Here is an 11,128-nt window from a genome sequence, read left to right on the forward strand (position 1 = left end):
TAAAATATGAATTTATTTATTTATTTCAGAAAAATATGACCCTGAAAAACAAAATTCCTGGGTCCATGAAAGTTCATTTATAGCAGAGGCATGACTTGAGTCCAGGATTTCCAGATCTACTTTTTTCCCCTCAATGGTAAAAGCCAAAATAAAATCTTTAAAAGTGAAGGGATATTAGCTGTCTCTCTGGTTCCAAAAGAAGGCAAAGTACTATGTCAATATTGCATTATGCTCCGTGCAGGCAATCTTTGCACAATGCTAACACCTCCCTGAAGGTATATATTTAGTCTAGGAGCAAAGAATGTATGTTAAGACCCTGGTTCTGTAACAAACACCCCAGGCTTGATTTTATGAATTTTTCTTACATGTCCACACAAAGCTTGACATCTTCTATAGAAGAGAGCTTAAGAGGAGAATTTCATATAACCTTGCATAGTTTATATAGATTTTCCACAGTATTGCTAATCAGAGCTTTGCATGCATCTGAAGAAACAGGCTTGTCTACAAAAGCTCAGGCTACCCGCTTCTTTCTTTCAGTTAGTCTCAAAGGTGCTACAAGATCTCTTTGCATAAAATTTAGGGAAATTACTTTTATGGTATTTTTTTTTACACTGTTCTCTTTTGAGAAGAGGAGGTTTTCTTGGATTAATTCTAGAAATAACACAGGACATTTCACACTTGTCCTTCCAATTGGTAAACACTGTGGAAGAGTAGTGGGAATGTACACTTTCTGCACTCACTATGCCACTTCTTTCTTGTATCTCTATCCAGAGATATAAAATTGGGTCCAGATTATTTGAAGGACCGTCTCTCCCTTTATGAACCCATTAGAGCTCTGTGATCTAAAGCTCTGCGATCTGGAGAGAACCTTCTCTCTGTCCCCCCATCTTTTCAGGCAATATTTGGTGGGAACAAGGGAAAAGGTCTTCTTGGTGGTTGCTCCTAGACTTTGCAATTCCCTCCCTAGGGAGGCCAGAATGGTTCCATCCTTGCTGTCCTGTCACAAGGCAAAACTTTTTTCTGCCATCAGGCTTTAAAAACTGAATGGGTGGGGTTTAAATGTTATGTGGTGCTGTTTTAAAGGTTTGTACAGTGGTACCTCGGGATACGAAATACCCAGGTTACGAAATTTTCGGGATACGAAAAAATCCCATAGGGAATTATTGTTTCGGGTTACGAATGTTTTTTCGGGTTACGAAAAAACTTTTGGTGCTTTTTTCGGCTTTTTCGCACGGAATCGCGGCTTTTCCCCATTAGCGCCTATGGCAATTCGGCTTACGAAGGCTTTTCGGGTTACGAAAGCGGCCGCGTTACGAATTAATTTCGTAACCCGAGGCACCACTGTATATGCTCGTTTAGTGAATTTTAAGATTTAATGTTTTAACTTTATAAATTGCTGAATAGCTTTTTAAATAGTTTTTCAATTTATACTTTTACTAAAATCTGCATTTTAAAAAATACATTGTTAACCGCTTAGAATTTCATTAATGGGAGAAAGGTGCTATATAAATGACTAAAATAAAATGACTAAAATAAATAAATAAATAAATAAATAATAAAAATATTCAGAAATTTTGAAGTCGTTAGTCTTTAGGGAAAAAAATTAGAATTGTTGGGGAAGAGGTGGAAGAAGAAACCATCAAATCAAATATGATTGAATGGGCAAGAAAAATTGGAAGAGATATTAAGTTGGAAAACTGGGAAAGAGCATGGGGGAAAGATTTGGATTTTACAGCATGTGTAGACATAAAAGAAAATTTTATCAAGATGCTACATAGATGGTATCTCCCACAGGCTAGATTGGCAAAAATGTATAAAACTGGGGAGGGAAACTGTTGGAGGTGCAGAAAAGAATATGGATCCCTATTTCATATGTGGTGGACTTGCCCAATTATTAAACATTTTTGGAATGAAGTATATATATGCATAAGGGGAATATATAATTTAAATGTCAGATTACTACCAGAAACATATTTGTTGAATATTATTGAAGACAAAGGGATAAGAAAATATTTGAAACCCATGTTATATCTCATTACCATTGCAAGAATTATAATCGCTAAAAATTGGAAGAAGCAAGGGGATATCGATGTGGATGAATGGCTGATAAAGGCAATGGATGTAATTGAGATGGATATGATTACAATGAGGTTAAGAGATACAGATGAATATGAAAGTAATATAGAGAATATATGGAAACCACTGATAAACTTTTGTGAAAAAACGATGATTCTAATATAGAAGTATAAGAATAATTGGGATATAAAAATCTAAAGTTGAAGCAGTATATGACATATAGATTTAGAAAATGAAAAAGATATCATATCTCCTGGCTGTCTCACCCCACACCCTGCTTATACTTCTAGACTTAAGAATGATATAGGTTAAAGCATAATTGGAATAAGGTCTTCTTGATGTAGCACGAAAAGGGAAGATATAAGAATTTAACAATTCCATTGAAAGTGGAAATGTAAAGGGCTGTAAGACATACTATGAATAATTAATACATAGGCTTGTACAATATAAACAGCAAAATGTGAGTAAACATTGTAGAGAGATGAAGTCGAGAATACTGAGCATGGATCGGGGAATGTAACTCAGAATCGCTGGAAATAGAATAACCTCAATAGATATCATAGAGGGAGATGGTACCGGATGTTAAATCTTGTTTTTGTTTTTTGAATTTTGATTTTTGAATATGGAGAAGCTATATATATGGAATAAGAGTATATAAAGTGGGGATTTGTTTTTGGTATGGGAAGGTTATGAGATGAACATGAGAATATGACTAAGCTACAATTTTTGTGTATGTATATATATGTAAAGATTTTTTTTAAAAATAATAATAATAATAATAAAAAGAATTGTTGGGGAAGAAAACTGAAAAATTGGTATATGTTAATAACCTTTACAGATTGTAAGCGTAGAGCTTTTCACCCTTCCTGGACATACAATATTGAACTTACAAATGGTAGTTCTCAAACAAACAAAAAAAGATTTCAAAGAAGAACGTAAAGAGAAACAGCTGAACTGAGATATACTCATAAATTCCAATCCATTAACAGAGGTATGAACAGAGATAATGGTTTCATAACACACTACACACAGTGGGCCCTTCCCTTATGCAGAGGATCTGTTTCGGACCACTCCAGCATAAGGGGAATTCCGCATATGCTCAAGCCCCATTAAAAATAATGGGGCTTGTGCATGTGGTGAGGTGAGGTGCATGCACACCATCACCCCTTCTAGGGCGTGCCAAGCCTTCTTCCACCGTGTGTTTCAGCATATGCAGAAAGCCGCATATATTGTGCCCATGTATGACGCGGGCACACTGTATTATTTATACCCAATTTCTCATAGCTGCACATGTAGCAGCTGAACTGAGATATACTCATAAATTCCAGTCCATTAACAGAGCTGTGAACAGAGATAATGGTTTCATGACACACTACATATATTTATACACAAGTTCTCACAGCTGCACATGTAGCAAAAGGAATCTTCTCAAAGAAAGTTGTGACCTCAAGGGATCTAATTTTTGGTAAACAGGTTTATTGCTTTCACATGTCAGTATTAACATTTCAAAGGTTTGGTGTGGAAATGCCCATGGACAACAGGTCCCAGAATCCCCCAGTTAGCATTTCCATGGGCCATGTAGTCCAAAGAGGCAACTTTTGTAAACTCTGTCACTAATCAACATCACAGTTGGTTCTATTGTCTTTACATCTAGGTGAATAGATATTATCTGTGGCTGGACTCACACCCCTTTGTGTTAAATTCAGTAGAGCATCATCTTCCTGTTAAACAGGATGACGTTAGTGTTGCTCATACTTGTTCTACAGACAGACAGTTAGATGGATGAATGTGAACCTAAAGCGGCTCCCATCTCAGATTTTCCTCAGGCTTTGTGGGGCCCCAAGCAGCAGCTGGTAGTAGCTGGAGAAGAGTGTAAACTGCTGGTATGTATGTATGTGAGAAGGGGGAGAATACAGGGGGAAACACGTTGTTTTTCAGAGATGGCTCTGTATCAGCAGCTCTTTTCAAACAGGAGGGGAAGTTGAGATGGTACAATGGCAGTGCTATGGAAACTTCCCTTTTTGGATTTTGCCCTAGGAGATTATTAAACCAGGGCCAATGCAACAGTAATCATGGTAGTGAAAGGAGAAAGGAATAATGGTGCTATAACCCTCAATACTTTCACCTAAGTTGTTCTCTCACACAGAAATCATAGCCAAAATCATTTCTACATGGCCCATAGAATCGTGTGACTCCTTTGCGCACATATTCAATAATACGTTGGAATTTATCATTGTGTACATGCCTGGTTTAAATTTTAAATTTCTCAGGCTGCTTCTTATAGCCCTTTAAATTTTAAACATGCCTGGCTGCTGCTTGCAACAACTTTAAAAATGAACTATCCCCAGCCGGTTCCCTTTAAAATGTAAAGATGACTAGCCAGTGCTACCCCTTTAAAATGCTCGGATTGCTTGCCCCATGTTGCAGTTGAAGCGCGATTGGCTTTCGTACCCTGTCAATCACACTTCAATCATGCTATTGGGAAGCTTATTCATGGGATGTCCCATAAATAGTTTGTTTCCATTTAATTGCTGTTCCTTCCTGGAAGAAATCCCGATTGAGGGCGATGTCATCTGAAAATCTGATGCATGATTGTGTGATTATCCTGGGAATATGACTTTTTCTCCCCCCCTCCCCCCATATGATAATCTCCCTAGATGGAGGCAGAAATCAGGGTGGAGATGTGTGTACATTTATGTGTCTTCAAGTCATCTGTTGACTTATGGAGACCCTATACATTTCATAGGGTTTTCTTAGGCAAGGAATACTCAGGGGTGGTTTTGCCAGTTCCTTCCGCAGAAAGATAGCCTACAGCACCTGGTATTTATCAAAACAAATACCAGGAAACTGAGAGCGCTTTTTCATCACAGAATTAACTGTGCTATGATTCTATTTCAATTGCCATGGCTGTGAAATCCTTGGATTTGCAGTTTAGGGAGCTGTGTTTAGCATTCCCTGCCGGAGAGCTCCAAGCACCTCCCTGAGCTACAAACCTCAGAATTCAATAGGACGTAGCCATGGTGGTTAAAGTAGAATAATAGTGCTATAACTGTGTAGTGTGAAAGAGAAAATGGAACAATGGGATTATGTCTAGGAAATTAGGGAAATCGGAGCGTATGTAATACTCATCTCTTGAGACTGGTATATGACAGTTTTCATGTTATCTCTGCTATTTGTGTGAAGTACTCTGCAGGTTTCCTTGAAGAGCAGTAGCAGGAATGGAGTCGGCTTTCCCCCTGTCCATTGAAACATTCACATCTATTGCAGATTTTCATTGGCCACCCCTAAACGGTGGAATGAGCAATGGACCTCCTGTGTAAACGCAAGGGCACAGCCAGTCAGTTCAACCTTACTGATCAGGACTGGATCCCATTGAAGCTCCCTCTACAATCCCTGTTTGTTCTTTTGTACATAAAGCCAGTCTGTTGAACTTGACACACTGTGAGTCTTTTTATCAAAATGTGAAGAGATATGGCTCTATGCTATGACCAAAAATGTAATATTTTTTCTCTGCTTGATTAGTTCATATCTATATATCATTTTGAGAGTATTTGAGAATAAACCTAAAAGTTAAGATTTTAGACATTTCATTCGATTTGCATCTGAGCAGGACTATAAGATGTTCTATGACTTTGATCTGTTACTCCTTATTCTGCTATCAGATCACTGCCTCAGAAAGGCAGTCACAAAGGCTGCCATTGATTCCTGGTCCATTTGGTCCTTTGCCATGCCACCCATGTCCAGTTTGCCCAAACTGCAAAGCACGGGGCCATCTCAGGCTAACAACAGCTTGCTGAATATCACTTTTGTAAAGTCAAAAGAGGTGACCCAGGAACATTGAATCAATCTGGAGGTGTGAAAGAGACTTCACAGAAGCTTTAGACATTTATTTTATAAAAGGTAAGTGAAAATGTACTCTCCTACTGCTGAATAGTCTATAGATTGGTTAGCTGGGGGCATTTGACACATAAATTATGGCGTATCAATTTCAGATGTTCATACTTAAAGGGACGGCCCTAGTTTTGTTCATTTTACATTTCCCTCCTTTAGAGATTATGACAGCTTTCTAGCCTCCAGGAATAACATTCCCTTCCCTGTCTTTGGCATTACTTCCAGCTGGCAAAGGTTTTCACTGCACTCAGTTAAGTGAAGATTATTTTGTTAACTTTTGTACATCACGAATGAGCACCCAGGTGCTCTATGAAAAGGCATTGCTTCCCTTTCAGTGTAGATAGAAATAAATTCTATCAAATATCAAGTGTTCTTTACATGGGGCAATTAGCTGAGCCAGGATATACAGCTTTCCTTTGTAACAGCTCTCCTGTATGTCACCCATTTAATAGACAGCACTAAATACATATCTTGGAGGAAAGTGCGGCAAATAAAATGTGGCCCAACTTCCAATTTCTAAAAGGGTCCTTTGAGAGTATGAGGAACTGATGTGTACTCAGTCCTCCTCAAACATAACAGTAAAGCCCTCCTAGTAGCATCCCAGATGTCAACATACACTGTGCATTTCACTTGCCAATACATTTTGGCAAGATATTAATCAACCAACCTATATAGTTGTCTTTGATGCATTAACTGGAATCTGGGAAGCAATCATTTGCCAACTGACTAAATAGAAAAATGAAGTTTTCCAGAAGTAATTTTCACAACAGTCTACTTTGGTGTAGGGGGGCTTGAAAGGCTGAGGTGCCCAGATGGTTTTTGATCCATCTGCCAATCCTGTACCTAGCTTCTGCACATGGAATAGGAGAGTGCTTTCTGGTTTGCCTTAGGCTGCACCTGCACTGCAAAAATTGTTGTTGTTGTTTTGTGCCTTCAAGTCATTATGACTAACAGCAACCCTATCACAGGATTGTCTTGACAAGATTTGTTCAGCAGGAATTTGCCTTTGCCTTCCTCTGAGGCTGAGAGTGTCTGACTTTCCCAAGGTCACCCTGGACACCCTGGGGATTCAAACTCTGGTTTCTAGAGTTGTAGTCCAGTGCTCAAACCATTACACCACTCTGCACTGCAGAATTAATGCAGTTTGACACCATGTTAACTGCCATGGCTAAATGCTATAGGATTCTGGGAGTTATAGTTTTGTGAGATATTTAACCTTCTCTGTCAGAGAGCTCTGGTGCTACAACAAATTAAATTTCCCAAGATTCATGGAGCCATGGCAGTGAAAGTGGTGACAAACTGCAGATGAGGCCATAGGCAGAAAAATGTCTTGGTGGACAAGTGGTCTCCTCCTGCTACAAGTGAAAATGCCCAGAACTGGTTTGTTCTACTGCATTTTGGGGCTCTCCTTGGGAATGTATTAAAAGGGACTACCTCCACTTCAAAATTTACCACTGAAACACAGTATCTGTCTCATAAAGAAAATGTTGGTTTCAAAAGACAAAGAATACCTAACAACTCTGGCTAGTACATTGAAGGGGACTTCAGCTTGCTAAATGCTTTGATTCTTGCAGAAACATCACATGATGAATGTTTCTTGACTGGAAATATACAAATACATACTTTATTATTCTTGACAATATATAAATAAACAAAATAACAGTTGACATTAATAGCTTGTTAGACTAATTGGATGCCAAGTCTTTCCAGCCAGAGGAATGTACTGCCTTCACTTTGCCAGTAATAATTCCTGAACACAGTTTCCCAGCCATTGCTCCCACAATCACTGCATTTTTCCCCAGTGGAATTTGTGTGGGAGAAACATATATCAGATTGGGCCTAGTAGATTCAGTATTGTGCTTCTCAGCAAAGACTTTGAAATGTGTTTAAACCAATGCATGAACACCTCTTACAATTTTCCCCACTAAACATTGTATGGTTTACCTTAGAGGGCAGAAACCAATGAATGACTCAAAAAAGTGTGACATGAGAACTGCAATGAAGCTAAGCAGGTCTACAAGCCCTTTCACACCATGCAATTATAGCACTATGATTCCAATTTAATTGCCATGGTTCCATTATATGCACTCTTGGGAAATGTAGTTTAAGGAGCAGTATTTAGAATTCTCAGCCAGTGAGCAGTAGAGCAGTGGTTCTCAGTCTTTGGTGATCCACATGTTTTGTATTTCCATTCCTGGAATTCCTGAACATTGACCATACTGGCCAGCATTTTTGACAAATTAAGTCCAAAACATCTGGAGGGCCAAAGGCTGAGACTCATTGTTCTAAAGCCTTCCCAAACTGTAAATCCCAGGATTCCATAGGATACAGCCTGGGCAGTGGAAGTAGAATAGTAGTACTAATAATTGTTTAGTGTGAAAGGACCCTAGGGATGTATTTACACTGCAGAATTAAATCAGTTTCACACTACTTTAACTGCTATGACTATGTCAAAATGAATCCTGGGATTTGTAGTTTGGTGAGGCACCAGAACTCTGACAGACAAGGCTGAATACCTCATCAAAGTATAAATCCTATAACTCTGTAAGATAGAATCGCCTTTCGGGTGAGGTTGCCACCAATATATGAAAAAACATGCAGCCGTCGTGGAGCGTTTAGTCCTCTCCTTTCCACTTAGTATATATTGACAGCATTCACAAATGGACCTTTAATTCCAGTCAGACTGCTTTCAGTTTGTCTCCAGCCTCAAAGAAAATGATCCAGTTTAAGCCATGATGAATGCAACTTTCCAGACACCAAGATCTACATTAAGACAATGATTATCCATGTTGAAAGAGGAAAGTAAGGACGCAATAAATAAAAACAGCAAAATCAAATAACATGGTATCAATCACAGACTGAAATATTCAGTGGATGCTCTAGGGCTAAATTTGGATACAAAGTGATATGATTCTCTGACTGTTTCAGACTGGCCAGATCCTGGCCTTTAAATGGGAGCTGAGCTTTTGTTGTTCCAACACTGAACAGATATCAAGATACCAGGAGATTTTAAAACATACTATTTATGTCTATCTGTCTGTCTCTCTATGCACAGCACACTCATACAGATAATCTTAGCCCATTTTCAGTCATTTTAAAACACTGTGATAGAAGTTTTATTTGTGAAAAAAGAACAAGAAGAATGAATGCATTCTTTTTTTATTCCAGATTCCCCCAACAATGCATAAAATCCCATTAAAATAAAACCAGAACCTTGTCCATTCAATATCTGTCTGGAATATGCATTCAGAAAATAGCACTGTGTTATCATCTAGTAATTTTTTTAAAATATAATTTTTGCAGTTTGGACCACAGTTAAACTTTGTTTTGTTTAATCTGACTATGAACTGGATGCTGAGAGAAACTCATGACTGCCTAAAGGACTGCAGGAAGTCATTTTGTGTTCTGTATGAAAAGCTATATTTAACAATAATTTTACTATCACACAACCTGAATGCAAGCTGTCTATGATGTTTGCTGTGAAATTCCACTGGAAAATCTTGTGACTTAACTGAATTCCTTTTGCTCCAGTTTGACACGCTAATGAGTGATGACATTTTAGCTGCTTTCGGATTTGCCGCTCAGGAACCTGTTTGATTTTCCAATTAATGTGGAAGGAGAAAGAAAGGAAGGAAGGAAGGAAGGAAGGAAGGAAGGAAGGAAGGAAGGAAGAGAGGGAGGCAGGAAGAAAGAAATACTACCCATTTCCAAATTTGCAGTCCTTTAATTTGTACCAAAAGTGGTGCAATTACCATAAATACCATCAACTTTTCAGGCTGTTTTCTTTTGTTCTCACAAAGGTTTATTGGAACCGTTCGAGCATGTTGCTACTGGTCTGACACAAATCACATTGTAGAGACTTATCAAGAATCCAATCTCTCTGGGAGAAGGTGAGCTGCTGTGACAGGCTTGATAATGTAAAACCTCTTCAAAGTCTTAGAGCATAGCAGCCATTCAGCACAAAAGGATATCTGGGCTTTGAAGGAGGGAAACAGGCTACTACAGTGCACAGAGACATTGCTTTATCAGTTCCTCTCCTCTTCCATACTTCCCAAAGTTATACAATATCCAGTAAGAAGACTGGCTACCCAAACCAGAGAAAGATATATTACTGCAGAAAAATCAGTGTGGTATTTGTGGAATTCTCAGTGAGCAATTCTAGTCATTAAAGGCAGAAGAAGGGATGAAAGTTACTCCTGAGAAGAATAAAGATCTGAAAGTGCTACACATATTTCAAATGCACTGCCCTGCTTGCAGATTTTTTTTTTGAGATATCAGAGAATATTTATAAAAGCTTTGTGAACACAGCATTTGTGTGCGTGTGTGTTTGTATACTTTGTGGGAAGGTCAACAATGCATGGCATTTACATCACAATGGATAAAATGAAATTCATATCACAGTTATCACAATTCTGCTTTAAAGACACCAAAGGGTATCCTGCTACCATGCAAAACAACCAAATAGCCAACATTTAGAATTATTCAGTGCCTCCCTTTCAAAAACAGATGTATAAAAGAATCATAGGGAAATTGTCAGAATTACCTTGCTGAAGTGTGTGATGGCTTAAATCCCTTTTCTCCAACCAGAACGTCTGGATTACTTTTTTTTTTTGAAGATTTTCTGCACCACAAATCTCTGACAACATTAATCTAAAGAATTAGAAACAAGCATAAAAAACAGGGGGGGGGGAACACCCATCAGACATTCCCATCAAGCTCCTGGTAGTTTGAAAGACACATTTAACTCTCTCTCATTCTCTCTCTCTCACCACAAACATAGAGCTCCTTACATTGATGTAGCTGCTGAATTAGGCGGTGCTCTTTTAAATTTCTTCTCCCTCCCACTTTTTCCCCCTAGTGTAGATTTAAAAAAAAATATTGTGGGAACTAAATTGGCATGTAACATTTTATCAGGAGTGTCAAGCCTTAAGGGAAGCTGAGATTGCTTGGTCTTTATTTTGGTTCCATTCAGTGAGGTTTTTGTGTGTGCATGCATTTATTTTAATTGTGCTAAATATTTTGGAATTTTTTAATAGATGAAGGATTACAAATAGCATACTGATTAGAATCTAATCATTCTGAGATGAAGGGCGAACAAAATACAAATCCGTAAAACACAATATAATGAGAAAACAATAGTTTTTCAAGGCCACGATAGTTC

The 11,128-nt window shown here is 38.3% G+C and overlaps 1 protein-coding gene across 1 annotated transcript in view; it reads right to left on the reverse strand.

The window, feature by feature from the left end:
• The window catches only part of VIT (vitrin), a 63,612-nt gene extending 52,913 nt beyond the window's left edge, over positions 1-10,699 (reverse strand). The window contains 1 exon segment of the mRNA XM_042447009.1: positions 10,511-10,699. The gene's annotated coding sequence lies outside the window, so the exon portion shown is untranslated.
• Between the last annotated feature and the right edge of the window lie 429 nt (positions 10,700-11,128).

Source organism: Sceloporus undulatus, chromosome 1 (genome assembly GCF_019175285.1).
Source record: "Sceloporus undulatus isolate JIND9_A2432 ecotype Alabama chromosome 1, SceUnd_v1.1, whole genome shotgun sequence".
Taxonomy (NCBI): domain Eukaryota; kingdom Metazoa; phylum Chordata; class Lepidosauria; order Squamata; family Phrynosomatidae; genus Sceloporus; species Sceloporus undulatus.